This window comes from Ovis canadensis, chromosome 4, assembly GCF_042477335.2.
Source record: "Ovis canadensis isolate MfBH-ARS-UI-01 breed Bighorn chromosome 4, ARS-UI_OviCan_v2, whole genome shotgun sequence".
Lineage (NCBI taxonomy): Eukaryota > Metazoa > Chordata > Mammalia > Artiodactyla > Bovidae > Ovis > Ovis canadensis.
This window is the reverse complement of record NC_091248.1, coordinates 32166787-32182202: the sequence shown is the minus strand read 5'-3', so window position 1 is coordinate 32182202 and position 15416 is coordinate 32166787. Positions and strand designations below refer to the sequence as shown.

At 36.3% G+C, this 15416-nt stretch overlaps 1 pseudogene; it reads right to left on the bottom strand.

Moving 5' to 3' along the window:
• Positions 1-15003: 15003 nt before the first annotated feature.
• Positions 15004-15178, bottom strand: LOC138439943 (U2 spliceosomal RNA; annotated as a pseudogene).
• Between the last annotated feature and the right edge of the window lie 238 nt (positions 15179-15416).

The following is a 15416-nucleotide window of genomic DNA, read 5'->3' as shown; positions in this document are numbered from 1 at the left end:
TAAAGAAATTAGATCTTGGTTGCCACCTGCTGGGGAATTATCCAGTTCCAGAATTTCATCCTGATATCTGCTTCTTAGGGACTTTTCTGACACCGCTATTCTGGTTTTCCCAGGAGATCTTATGGGGAGAATTTGAGTACAAGCAGTTTATTTGGTAGGTACAGAGTACACTGAGCTTCCCTGGTGACTCAGAAGTAAAGAATTAGCCTGAAATACAGGGGACTGGGGTTCGATCCCTGGGTGGGGAAGATACTCTGGAGAAGGAAATGGCAACCCACTCCAGTATTCTTGCCTGGGAAATCCCAAGGACAGAGGAGCCTGGCGGGCTACAGACTATGGAGTCACAAAAGAATCAAATAGGACTTAGCGACTAAGCAACAAGGTAAGTCAGTAGGAAACTAGAGAAAGGAGACAGAAAGAGAAAGCTGCCAATAACCTGTGTGTTACTAAGCCAGCTTCATGGTGAACAGTAGCTTAATCCTAACAGGATATGGTGCAAAATCCACACCCTTGAATCGTTGTACCCAAGGAGAGAGAAAGCCTGAGTATTTATGTACCAACCCCTGATAACCCTTGGGTATAGTCTAATTCTGGGGGTTGTCAACTTTCAAGCACTTTCAGCTGGTCACAAGTGCAAGAAAGACTCCCTTACACAATTGTGGAAAAGGTCTTTGCAATTGGCAGATGGAAGTTGGCAAAAATACAACACGGTGAGGTATGAAGAAAATACCTGGGAGAATAACAAAAAACTTTATGATTTGCCTTTCACAATTCAGATTTAATCCACTTGGTACTGATTTTGTATTCTTTTATGTAACATTTGGAACCAATTGTATTGAGGGTTTTTTTTTTTCTTCTCTTTCTTTTCTTTTCCTTTACTTTCCCTTTCCTGTTTTCCTTCCTTTCTTCCTCCCTCCCTTCCTTCTTAAACATTCTTTTAAGCTGTATTCTCAGATGGATGGCTAGTTGTTTCAGTAACATGTATTGAGAATTCCATCTTTTCCCACTCATCTGCAATACCACCTTGGCCATATACCATATGTCCAACTAAGACATATATTTGATATCAATATAAATAGTATTGTATTTTAAAGCTTTGTTTTCTAACTGTTTATTATAGGCCAACAAAATGTCAACTGGTTCTGCAAAATATTAATTGAGTATCTGACAGAAAGATTTTACTAATTCATTTGTAAGTTCTTTTGATTTATATATATATATATGTATATATATACACACACACACACACACACACAAAATGATGCTCTCCTTGAATAATGAGATTTTTATTATTCCTTATTCTCTTCACATGGTTATGTTGGCTTACATGCTGACTAGAATTATTTTTAGTACTAATGCTAAATAGGAATGGTGATAGCAATCATTATTCGCTTATTTCTGCTCTCAAAGAAAAAGTTTTCTGTGTTTCACATTAATTATGATATTTGGTATCTAGTCCTGCCTCCCCTTTAATATGATGTTAACAAATATCTTTCTTACTATTTTTCTAAGAGTTTGCATTTGTTTACATCTTTAACACCTGTTGCATATTATCAAGGATGGTTTCTGCATCTATTAAGATGCTCATGTGACTTTTGTTCTTTATTTTGTGATTGTCATAATATATAATAAATGGAGTTTACGTTCAGTAGGTAGGTCATGATACATCATATTCATTATGTTTTTGTTATGCAATTCATTTTGCCTCATTTCTTGAAGAAGGGAAGAGGGTTGCTGTTTATGTTCTGAGTGAGGATAAACCTTTAATATTGTTCTTTTCAGAGTTTGGGATCAAGGCAATGAAAGATGAGGTACCTGATCATTTTTTACTCTCTTATCTGAAATTGTTTACATAAGATTGGGATTATTTGTTCTCTCAAATTGAGAAATCATTGAAAAAAGTCATGGTGATATGAGCGTTTGTATTTTTTTTTCTTTTTTTAGCTACTGAATTATTTATTTAAAATATACAAGGTTCTTCATGTTCAACTATTTTTAATTGAGTTTGTAAATTGTATTTTCTAAGAATTTTTCATATAACGTAGATTTTTCATTTATGGCTATGTCATTAATGAGTATCATTTATTTTACTAAAATTATTTTTTCATTTCACAATTTTATTCTTTTTTTTGGTATGGGTTTTAAACAGACAGTAAGGTACACTTAAAATTATTATTAGTTAATTAATATGATAAAACAGGCATTTGAGATTTACTATTCTTGTACTGTCCACTGACTACAGGAAAATTGAAGGCTTTAAGTAAGTAGGAAATATTTTTATTATGTCAAGAAGGCCCAAGTTGTCTGAGCATTTTAGAACTGGAAAATAATTGTGAAATTTAAGAAGGTATTGGGAAATATGTCTGACAATAAACACTGAAAAGCAGCTAAGGTATAGAATTTGTTGTTAATAAGGGATGCACACTTAGTAGAGTGTGCTTATATGATACAAGCAACTGAAATATGAGGGATGATCAAGAAGATACATGTTGGAAAGGAATTTGAAATGTATTGGCTACAAAGTGCTCTCTCTCTCTCTCTTTGTCTCCTCAGTTTAATGGTGAAATTCCACAGGCACAAAATAATTCAAAGAGGTGAAGTAAACTCTGTGGGAAAATAAGGCAGTTGTCATCTGCTGTATGGGAGGGCAATGGCTACCCTTGATAGGAGAGTGGAAAGTTAAGGGAAATACTTGGGGAAAGCTGGAGAAAGCTTTAAGAGATGGGCCTCACTGTCCTGAATAGTTATTGTAAGACACCTTGGAGTTACAGGAAGGAAAACAGAAGCACCAGTTATCACTGAAGGGCCCTTTGGAATAATCTGAGGAGAATCTTGGAGTCCAGCCCATGTAATTAAATTAGTCTTTGAAGGAACTGCTTTATACTTAGTTCCTCAGCTATGCACAAGTGATATTTTATTTCAGCTTTGTTCAGCCACTCGGTTGTATCCAACTCTCTGCAACCCCATGGACAGCAGCATGCCAGGATTCCCTGTCCATCACAGGCTCCTGGAGCTTACTCAAACTCATGTCCATCAAGTTGGTGATGTCATCCAACTATCTTATCCTCTCTTGTCCCCTTCTCCTCCTGCCTTCAATCTTTTCCAGCATCAGGGTGTTTTTCAAATGAGTCAATTCTTGTCTTCAGGTGGCCAAAGTATTGGAGTTTCAGTTTCAACATCAGTCCTTCCAGTGAATATTCAGTACTGATTTTATTTAGGATGGACTAGTTGGATCACCTTGTAGTCCAAGGGACTCTCAGGAGTCTTCTCCAACACCACAATTCAAAAGTATCAATTCTTTGGTGTTCAGCTTTCTTTATAGTCCAATTCTCACATCCATACATGACTACTGGAAAAAGCCTAGCTTTGACTAGATGGACTTTGTTGGCAAAGTAATGTCTCTGCTTTTTAATATGCTGTCTAGGTTAGTCATAACTTTTCTTCCAAGAAGCAAGCATCTTTCTATTTCATGCCTGTAGCCACCATTTGCAGTGACTTTGGAGGCCAAAATCTCTCACTGTTGCCGCTGTTTCCCCATCTATTTGCCTAGAAGTGATGGGACTGGATGCTATGATCTCAATTATCTGAATGTTGAGTTTTAAGCCAACTTTTTCACTATCCTCTTTCACTATCCTCAAGAGGCTCTTTAGTTCTCTGCTTTCTGCCATAAAGGTGGTGTCATCTGTATATCTGAGGTTATTGATATTTCACCTGGCAATCTTGATTCCAGCTTGTGCTTCACCCAGCCCAGCTTTTCACATGACATACTCTGCACAGAAGTTAAATAAGCAGAGTGACAATATACTGATTGTCACTTCAGCCTTCGTGATTTGGAATCAGTCTGTTGGTCCATGTCTAGTTCTGTTTCTTCTTGACCTGTATACAAATTTCTCCAGAGGCAGTTAAGGTAGTCTGGTATTCCCATCTTTTGAAGAATTTTCCAGTTTGTTGTGATCCACACAGTCAAAGGCTTTGGCGTAGTCAATAAAGCAGAAGTAGATGTTTCTTCTGGAACTCTCCTGCTTTTTCACTGGGTGTTGGCAATTTGATCTCTGCTGCTGCTGCTGCTAAGTCGCTTCAGTCATGTCTGACTCTGTGCGACCCCATAGATGGCAGCCCACAAGGCTCTGCCATCCCTGGGATTCTCCAGGCAAGAACACTGGAGTGGGTTGCCATTTCCTTCTCCAGCACATGAAAGTGAAAAGTGAAAGTGAAGTCTCTCAGTCGTGTCCAACTCTTTGCGACCCCATGGACTGCAGCCTACCAGGCTCCTCCACCCATGGGAGTTTCCAGGCAAGGGTATTGGAGTGGGGTGCCATCACCTTCTCTGGTTACTCTAAATTTTCTAAATCCAGCTTGAACATCTGGAAGTTCTCAGTTCACATACTGTTGAAGCTTGGCTTGGGGAATTTTGAGCATTACTTTGTTAGCATGTGAGATGAGTGCAGCTGTGCGGTAGTTTGAACATTGTTTAGCTTTCCTCGTAGCTCATCTGGTAAAGAATCCACCTGCAATGTGGGAGACCTTGGTTCAATACCTGGGTTGGGAAGAATACCTGGAGAAGGGAAAGGCTACCAACTCCAGTATACTGGCCTGAAGAATTCCATCGACTGTATAGTCCATGAGGTTGCAAAGAATTGGACACAACTAAATGACTTTCACTTCACTTGAGCATTATTTGGCATTGCCTTTCTTTGGGATTGGAATGAGACTGATGTTTTCTAGTCCTGTGGCCACTGCTAAGTTTTCCAAATTTGCTGGCATATAGAGTGCACTACTTTCACAGCATCATCTTGGATTTGCAATCTAAAGATTTCCTCTAAGGATTTGAAATAGCTCAACTGGAATTCCATCACCTCCACTAGCTTTGTTCTTAGTGATGCTTCCTAAGGCCCACTTGACTTCACATTCCAGGATGTCTGGCTCTAGGTGAGTGATCACACCATCATCGTTCTCTGGGTCATGGAGGTCTTTTTTGTTCAGTTCTTCTGTTTATTCTTGCCACCTCTTCTTAATATCTTCTGCTTCTGTTAGATCCCTACCATTTATGTCCTTTATTGAGCCCATTTTTGCATGAAATGTCCCCTTGGTATCTCTAATTTTATTGAAGAGATCTCAATTTTTCCCATTCTTTTGTTTTCCTCTATTTCTTTGTATTGATCACCGAGGAAGGCTTTCTTATCTCTCCTTGCTATTCTTTGAATCTCTGCATTCAAATAGGTATATCTTTCCTTTTCTCCTTTGCCTTTAGCTTCTCTTCTTTTTTAAGCTATTTGTAAAGACTCCTCAGCCATTTGCCTTTTGCATTTCTTTTTCTTGGGGATGGTCTTGATCACTGCCTCCTGTACCATCTCAAGAAACTCCATCCATAGTTCTTCAGGCACTCTGTCTATCAGATCTAATCCCTTGAATCTATTTTTCACTTCCACTGTATAATCTTAAGAGATTTGATTTAGGTCATACCTGAGTGGTCTAGTGGCTTGGTTTTTTAAAAATAGGTTACATTTGATAAGTTTAGCTGTGTATGACTTAGAACAGGCTTTATCAGATAGCAAGGAATTGGAGGATTTTATATCTTTATTGAAATAATGAAATGTAGTCCTCAATCTGTCTTGTGTTAGCAAATTGTGGAGAGATCTTCTAAATAAATAATTTTTGTTGCTTATGATCCTGTCTAATCATTTTTTATTTAATTAATACATATTGCTTTCTGCTACTAATAATCTATCTTAACGATGTATGTTCTATCAATTCTGTGCAAAGAGGTGCACTGATAATACCGTGGTTGAGTCTATAATGAGAAATACATTAAAACATATTAGTTAGCCATAAACATACCTTCCTCTATATATTAATAGTTAGTTTAGGGGAGTGCACAGTCTATTACTTTATTCTAATACTCCAAATAGCCAAACAGGAATCTTAAAGGCCTGCCAGTTATGTAGATTACACTAAAATTCAATTGAACAGCAATTTATTAAGTGTGCCAGGAATTGAACTAGGCATTGAGGTACAAAACAATCTGCACAATCTTGATGTGCTAAACATAATTGATCAGATTTCCATTTCCTGTGGCCTGAATAGAGAAATGGAGGAGATCAAATAAACAGCCTCTGTGAAGAAACAAGGAGAAAAAATATCTGTGCAATTATATTTATCAGACTATATAAAATCATTGCATAATTTGTATCACATTCTGTTTGATTCTAACATGAGATTGGAGTAGAGAAAAGGGAAAATGTTTTAAATGTCTGAGTTATTGTAGTTAAACAGGTACAATTGTCCTTATCCATCTCTAACTGCCTGAATATGAACTTTTAAATCTCTCTATATTGTTTATAAATATGTGCATTTTCTTCCTCTCTACATTTGGATGTTCCTTAATGTGTTTGACATTTATATTTTGATATTTATATTTCTTTTTGCATATTCAGACTTAAAAACAAAAAAACTATGTCTATGTTCCTGCATGCTTGTGATTCCAGTCACTATAAACATGACATTGTATATTTACTGAACATAAAGTTTAAACCAGATTTTACTCTTAGGATGGCTGTAGTGAAATAATCATGTGTTTAAGAAAACAATTAAAAATAAATATCACAAAATCTTTCTAAAGTAAGCATCTAATTTTAGACCAAACAATCTGATACTGCAAACAATTGGCCTGTAGGTTAATATATTTTGATACCACATTGTAACTCAGTAGCAATAAACTCAGCCTTGGAACAAAAAGGAAATTCAAATTCATTTAATTTTCTCAGTCCAAATATAGATCTCTTTGGGCAGACTGCCAGCAGTTTCCTTGGGTCAAAGAAAATAAATATTGCATCACTACTTCACAAAGACACAGAAACATAGCCAGTATTTTGAATACTGTACCTAGTGGCTTTTATTCAAATATTCAAATAAGCAGTATATTTTTTCTGTAGAGAATGAATCTCTCCTCTAATTAGAGTACAAAAAAATGTGAAAGATATAATGCAAAATGTGACCATCTGCATTTATCTGTCTTGTCTTTTCTAGTTAGAACTCGCAGGTGTCTTTTAAACAATGATGAATTAGAAGGAAGGCTCTTCTTACTCACTTGCCTGTTAACTACCTTTATGATAATAATGCATTTGCATTTTTAATTTCCTCAGTTGTAAATGAGCACCTCTGAACCACTTCCTAATTATTTTACAATTTTCTTGTATTGTTCATTATTCTTGCTCTCTATTTACTAAATAAAAATGACTTTTCCTCTGAAGGGCATTTGCAATTCATATTATACCAAACAGATCACTTGGTTCCATGTAAGAAATAAGGAATAAGGGAAAACATAGCGACATAGCAGTGAACAAAAACAATTAAATGAACATACCTGTTCACAGCTACATATAGAACAGATTGTAGGACAGGGTTTATAATCTGGCGTATTAGAAATCACACTTATTCACACACACACACACACACACACACATATATATACACACATGCACCCATATTTATTTATATTGCCTCTAATGTGAGTATGAGTCACTATGTGTATGTAGTAATTGTGTGTACTTAATATATATATTCTCTATGAAAACAATTTTTAGTAAGCTTATCATTTATCTCCAAAGAGCCTATTCTTGTCAACATCCATTTATTACAGAGGGATGAATCAAGCTTTTGTGAAGCTTAAAGTTTAAACAATTTGAGGATTTGTCCTTTAGGAAAATAATAATAATAATTTAAAAAAACTATGAATATAAAGTTAGGCATAAAGTTGAATATTTAATTAGAATACAAAGAGAAATTACAAAAAAAATTACACTTAAAAATACTGACAAAAGGACACAGCAGAGGAATAGGATGGGGAGACCATTTTCTCCCCCACAAATTCATCAAAAGATCATTTCAACACTGAGTAAATTCCACAAAACAACTTCTGAATGCTGGCAGAGGACCATCAGGCACCCAGAAAAGCAGCTCATTGTCTTCAAAAACAGATGTTTTATCAACGGTGTGGTATATAAGGAGAAATCTTGAGACTACTATAAAAATAAAACTGAAAACCAGAAGCAGGAGGCTTAAGTCCAAATCCTGAGAACATCAGAGAACTCCTGACTCCAGGGAACATTAATTGATAGGAGCTCATCAAACGCCTCCATACCTACGCTGAAACCAAGCAACACCCAAGGGCCAACAAATTCCACAGCAATATATACAAGGCAAATTCTCCAGCTACACAGGAACACACCCCTGAGCTTCAATATACAGGCAGCTCAAAGTTACACCAAAACCATAGACATCTCATAACTCATTTCTGGAAACTTCATTGCACTCCAGAGAGAAGAAATCCAGCTCCACTCACCAGAACTCCGACACAAGCTTCCTTAACCAAGAAACCTTGACAAGCCACTGATACAACCCCACCCACAGTGAGGAAACTCCATAATAAAGAGAACTCCACAAATTACCAGAGTACAGGAAGGCCACCCCAAATGCAGCAATATAACCAAGATGAAGAGACAGAGGAATACTCAGCAGGTAAAGGAACAGGAGAAATGCCCACCAAACCAAACAAAAGAGGAAGAGATAAGGAATCTACCTGATAAAGAATTCCAAATAATGATAGTGGAAATGATCCAAAATCTTGAAATCAAAATGGAATCACAGATAAATAGCCTGGAGGCAAGGATTGAGAAGATGCAAGAAAGGTTTAACAAGGACCTAGAAGAAATAAAAAAGAATCAATATATGATGAATAATGCAATAAATGAGATCAGAAACACTCTGGAGGCAACAAATGGTAGAATAACAGTGGCAGAAGATAGGATTAGTGAAATAGAAGATAGAATGGTAGACATAAATGAATCAGAGAGGAAAAAAGGAAAATGATTAAAAGAAATGAGGATAATTTCAGAGACCTCCAGGAAAATATGAAACGCTCCAACATTCGAATTATAGGAGTACCAAAAGAAGAAGACAAAAAGAAAGACCATGAGAAAATCCTTGAGGAGATAATAGTTGAAAACTTCCCTAAAATGGGGAAGGAAATAATCACCCAAGTGAAAGAAACCCAGAGAGCCCCAAACAGGATAAACCCAAGGCAAAACACCCCAAAACACCTATTAATCAAATTAACAAAGATCAAACACAAAGAACAAATATTGAAAGCAGCAAGGGAAAAACAACAAATAACACACAAGGGGATTCCCATAAGGATCATAGCTGATGTTTCAATAGAAACTCTTCAGGCCAGGAGGAATGGCAAGACATACTTAAAGTGTTGAAAGAAAATAACCTACAGCCCAGATTACTGTACCCAGCAAGGATCTCATTCAAATATGAAGGAGAAATCAAAAGCTTTACAGACAAGCAAAAGTTGAGAGGCTTCAGCACCACCAAACCAGCTCTCCAACAAATCCTAAAGGATATTCTCTAGACAGGAAACACAAAAAGTGTGTATAAACCTGAACCCAAAACAATAAAGTAAATGGCAACAGGATCATACTTATCAATAATTGCCTTAAACATAAATGGGTTGAAGGCCCCAACCAAAAGACAAAGACTGGCTGAATGGATAAAAAAAACAAGACCCCTATATGTGTTGTGTACAAGATACCCACCTCAAAACAAGGGACACATACAGACCGAAAGTGAAGGGCTGGAAAAAGATATTCCACGCAAATAGAGACCATAAGAAAGCAGGAGTAGCAATATTCATATCCGATAAAATAGACTTTAAAGCAAAGGCTGTGAAAAGAGACAAAGAAGGACACTACATAATGATCACAGGATCAATCCAAGAAGAAGATATAAAAATTATAAATATATATGCACCCAACATAGGAGCACCGCGATATGTAAGACAAATGCTAACAAGTATGAAAGGGGAAGTTAATAATAATGCAATAATAGTGGGAGACTTTAATACCCCATTCACATCTATGAATAGATTAACTAAACAGAAAATTAACAAAGAAACACAAACTTTTAATGATACAATAGACCAATTAGACCTAATTGATATCTATAGGACATTTCACCCACAAACAATGAATTTCACCTTTTTCTCAAGTGCTCACGGAACCTTCTCCAGGATAGATCACATCCTGGGCCATAAATCTAGCCTTGGTAAATTAAAAAAAAAAATTGAAATCATTCCAAGCATCTTTTCTGACCATAATGCAGTAAGATTACATCTCAATTACAGTAGAAAAACTATTAAAAATTCCAACATATGGAGGCTGAACAACCCGCTGCTGAAAAACCAACAACTCACAGAAGAAACAAAAAAAAAGAAATCAAAATAGGCATAGAAACGAATGAAAATGAAAACTCAACAACCCAAAACCTGTGGGACACTACAAAAGCAGTACTAAGGGGAAAGTTCATAGCAATACAAGCATACCTCAAGAAATAAGAAAAAGTCAAATAAATATCCTAACTCTACACCTAAAGCAACTAGAAAAGGAAGAAATGAAGAACCCCAGGGTTAGTAGAAGGAAAGAATCTTAAAATTTAGGGAGGAAATAAATGCAAAAGAAGCAAAAGAGACCATAGTAAAAATCAACAAAGCCAAAAGCTGGTTCTTTGAAAGGATGAATAAAATTGACTAACCATTAGCCAGACTCATCAAGAAACAAAGGGAGAAAAATCAAATCAATAAAGTTAGAAATGAAAATGGAGAGATCACAACAGACAACACAGAAATACAAAGGATCACAAGAGACTATTATCAGCAATTATATGCCAATAAAATGGACAACGTGGAAGAAATGGACAAATTCTTAGAAAAGTACAACTTTCCAAAACTGAACCAGGAAGAAATAGAAAATCTTAAGAGACCCATCACAAGCATGGACATTGAAACTGTAATCAGAAATCTTCCAGCAAACAAAAGCCCAGGTCCAGATGGCTTCACAAGTGAATTCTACCAAAAATTTAGAGAAGAACTAACACCTATCCTACTAAAACTCTTTCAGAAAATTGCAGAGGAAGGTAAATTTCCAAACTCATTCTATGAGGCCACCATAACCTTAATACCAAAATCTGGCAAAGATGCCACAAAAAAAGAAAACTACAGGCCAATATCACTGATGAACATAGATGCAAAAATCCTTAACAAACTTCTAGCAATCAGAATCCAACAACACATTAAAAGATCATACACCATGACCAAGTTGGCTTTATCCCAGGGTTGCAAGGATTCTTCAATATCCGCAAATCAATCAATGTAATTCACTACATTAACAAATTGAAAAGTAAAAGCCATATGATTATCTCAATAGATGCAGAGAAGGCCTTTGACAAAATTCAACATCCACTTATGATTAAGAAAAAAAAAAAAAAAAACTCTCCAGAAAGCAGGAATAGAAGGAACATAACTCAAAATAATAAAAGCTATATATGACAAACCCACAGCAAACATTATCCTCAATGGTGAAAAATTGAAAGCGTTTTCCCTAAAGTCAGGAACAAGACAAGGGTGCCTACTTTCACTGCTACTATTCAACATAGTTCTGGAAGTTTGGGTAATAGCAGTCAGAGCAGGAAAGATATAAAAGGAATCCAAATTGGAAAAGAAGTAAAACTCTCACTGTTTGCAGATGACATGATGCTCTACACAGAAAACTCTAAAGACTTCACCAGAAAATTAATAGAGCTAATCAATGAATATAGTAAAGTTTCAGGATATACAATCAACACACAGAAATCCCTTACATTCCTATACACTAATAATGAGAAAGTAGAAAACAAAATTAAGGAAACAATTCCATTCACCATTGCAACGAAAAGAATAAAATACTTAGGAATATATCTACCTAAAGAAACTAAAGACCCATATAGCGAAAACTATAAAACACTGGTAAAAGAAATCAAAGAGGACACTAATAGATGGAGAAATATACCATGTTCATGGATCGGAAGAATCAATATAGTGAAAATGAGTATACTACCCAAAGCAATCTACAGATTCAATGCAATCCCTATCAAGCTACCAGCCATATTTTTCACAGAACTAGAACAAATAATTTCAAGATTTGTATGGAAATACAAAAACCCTCAAATTGCCAAAGCAATCTTGAGAAAGAAGAATGGAACTGGAGGAATCAACTTGCCTGACTTCAGGCTCTACTACAAAGCCACAGTCATCAAAACAGTATGGTACTGGCACAAAGACAGACATATAGATCAATGGAACAAAATAGAAAGCCCAGAGATAAATCCACAAACTTATGGACACCTTATCTTCGACAAAGGAGGCAAGAATATACAATGGATTAAAGACAGTCTCTTTAACAAGTGGTACTGGGAAAACTGGTCAACCACTTGTAAAAGAATGAAACTAGATCACTTTCTAACACCGCACACAAAAATAAACTCAAAATGGATTAAAGATCTAAATGTACGACCAGAAACTATAAAACTCCTAGAGGAGAACATAGGCAAAACACTCTCCAACATAAATCACAGCAGGATCCTCTATGATCCACCACCCAGAATTCTGGAAATTAAAGCAAAAGTAAACAAATGGGATCTAATTAAAATTAAAAGCTTCTGCACAACAAAGGAAACTATGAGCAAGGTGAAAAGACAGCTTTCGGAATAAGAGAAAATAATAGCAAATGAAGCAACTGATAAACAACTAATCTCAAAAATATACAAGCAACTCCTGCAGCTCCATTCTAGAAAAATAAACCCAATCAAAAAATGGGCCAAAGAACTAAATAAACATTTTTCCAAAGAAGACATACAGATGGCTAACAAACACATGAAAAGATGCTCAACATCACTCATTATCAGAGAAATGCACATCAAAACCACAATGAGGTACCATTGCACACCAGTCAGAATGGCTGCCATCCAAAAAGTCTACAAGCAATACATGCTGGAGAGGGTGTGGAGAAAAGGGAACCCTCTTACACTGCAGGTGGGAATGCAAACTAGTAGAGTCACTATGGAGAACAGTATGGAGATTCCTGAAAAAAACTGGAAATGGAGCTGCCTTATGACCCAGCAATCCCACTTCTGGGCATACACACTGAGGAAACCAGAATTGAAAGAGACACATGTACCCCAATGTTCATCGCAGCACTGTTTATAATAGCTAGGACATGGAAGCAACCTAGATGTCCATCAGCAGATGAATGGATAAGAAAGCTGTGGTACATATGCACAATGGAGTATTATTCAGCCATTAAAAAGAATACATTTGAATCAGTTCTAATGAGGTGGATGAAACTCGAGCCTATTATACAGAGTGAAGTAAGTCAGAAAGGAAAATACCAATACAGTATACTAACACATATATATGGAATTTAGAAAGATGGTAATGATAACCCTGTGTCCAAGAAAGCAAAAGAGACACAGATGTATAGAACAGAGTTTGGGACTCTGAGGGAGAGGGAGAGGGAGGGATGATTTGGGAGAATGGCAATGAAACATGTATAATATCATGTAAGAAACAAATCACCAGTCTAGGTTCAATGCATGATACAGGATGCTTGGGGCTGGTGCACTGGGATGAACCAGAGAGATGGTATGTTGGGGAAGATGGGAGGGGGCTCAGGATTGGGAACTCGTGTACACCCGTGGCGGATTCATGTTGATGTATGGCAAAACCAATACAGTCTTGTAAATTAAAATAAAGTTAAAAGAAAAAAAAGAAAAAAATATACTGACAAATATCAGCAAAATCACGAAAATCAGTAAATTATGATAAAAATTATAAAAAAAATTTTACATTAAGGGAAAAAAAGAAGAAATTTAGCCTTTTTTCTTAGATTGATCATAAAGTGTTCATCACTGATATTCTGATGGAGTTTAATGATAACTGAGGCCTGCATTTATAGGTTTATGCATTGAATGATTATAAGCTTTTTTCAGACATCTCTTGTCTCACATGTTTCAAACTTCAGTTATTACCACCCTCATATTCCAAGTACCAGATCCATAGAACATGTTCATTATCCAATGGTTCTTTATGAGTGACAAGATCTGAAACTGAAGCTTCATACTTAATGAAAAAATTGCCTCTGGATATGGAGGAGGTTATAGTTTAAATATCAAGCCACACCTCAAATAGCAAGTACTAGTATATAAGTTGTACATTTAGCTAGTCACTCTCTAGGAAAGAATTAAATGTCTGTGTGGTACATGCTCATTGTCTAAGATCCCTTCCTCCTTAGCAGTAAGCTATAACTAGAAAACAGTTGAGATTATATGCAGACTCATCAAGGATACATGTTTAATGTAATTTAAACCTAATTATATTCATAAACCAATTCAATGATAAACTTTTATTTTACTGTATTGCCTTTTATTATTCTACCTTTATAATCATAACTAAAGAAAAATATATGTGACATCTTTTTTTCTGAACATGGTAACATGATTTCTGAACATACTTTGAAATGTCTTATCTACTAAATATAAGTTGTAATTTTATATACTGTATCAATTAGATTTACATTTTTTGTGATCTATCACACTCAAATTTCATGAGTAAACACTGCAGAGATTCTTATGTTATTTAAAAAGAGTATTAATTTTTATTATTTAATTTTTTGGCTTAAACTATGATTTTTTCCTAACTACTAACCTTTCATACTTAGCTAAATGGTTTATTTTGGCAACACATAATTATGAAGCCTTCAGTACAAAAAAAAAAAAAAAAAGCCTTCAGGCTTCCCTGGTGGCTCAGAGGTTAAAACGTCTGCCTCCAATGTGGGAGACCCGGGTTCCATCCCTGGGTCGAGAAGATCCCCCGGAGAAGGAAATGGTAACCCACTCCAGTATTCTTGCCTGGAGAATCCCATGGACAGAGGAGCCTTGTGGGATACAGTCCACGGGGTCGCAAAGAGTCAGACACGACTGAGCAACTTGACTTGACTTCACTTCACTTCAGTACAAAATAGGGCTTCCCTGGTGGCTCAGACAGTAAAGAATCTGCCTGCAATGCTGGAACCCAGGTTCAATCCCTGGATGAAGAAGATCCCCTGGAGAAGGGAATGGCAATCCACTCCAGTATTTTTGCCTGGAGAATTCCATGAACAGAGGAGCCTGGCAGACAGTCTCCTACAGTATGTGGATCCACAAAGAATCAGACACTACTGAGCAAATCTCTGTCTTCTGTCACTACAAAATAAGTTTTCTTCTAAGAATCCTACACTTGATCTTAGCCAAAAGGCCAAGAAGCAATCTGCTAAGAATGCAATGAGAAAAATAAATTTCTCATGCTTTCAATGTTTTCATATTAAGATCTATCAATTCAGTTCAGTTCAGTAGCTCAGTCGTGTCCGACTCTTTGCGACCCTGTGAACTGCAGCACGCCAGGCCTCCCTGTCCATCACCAACTCCCGGAGTTCACTCAGACTTACGTCCATCGAGTTATTGATGCCATCCAGCCATCTCATCCTCTGTCATCCCCTTCTCCTCCT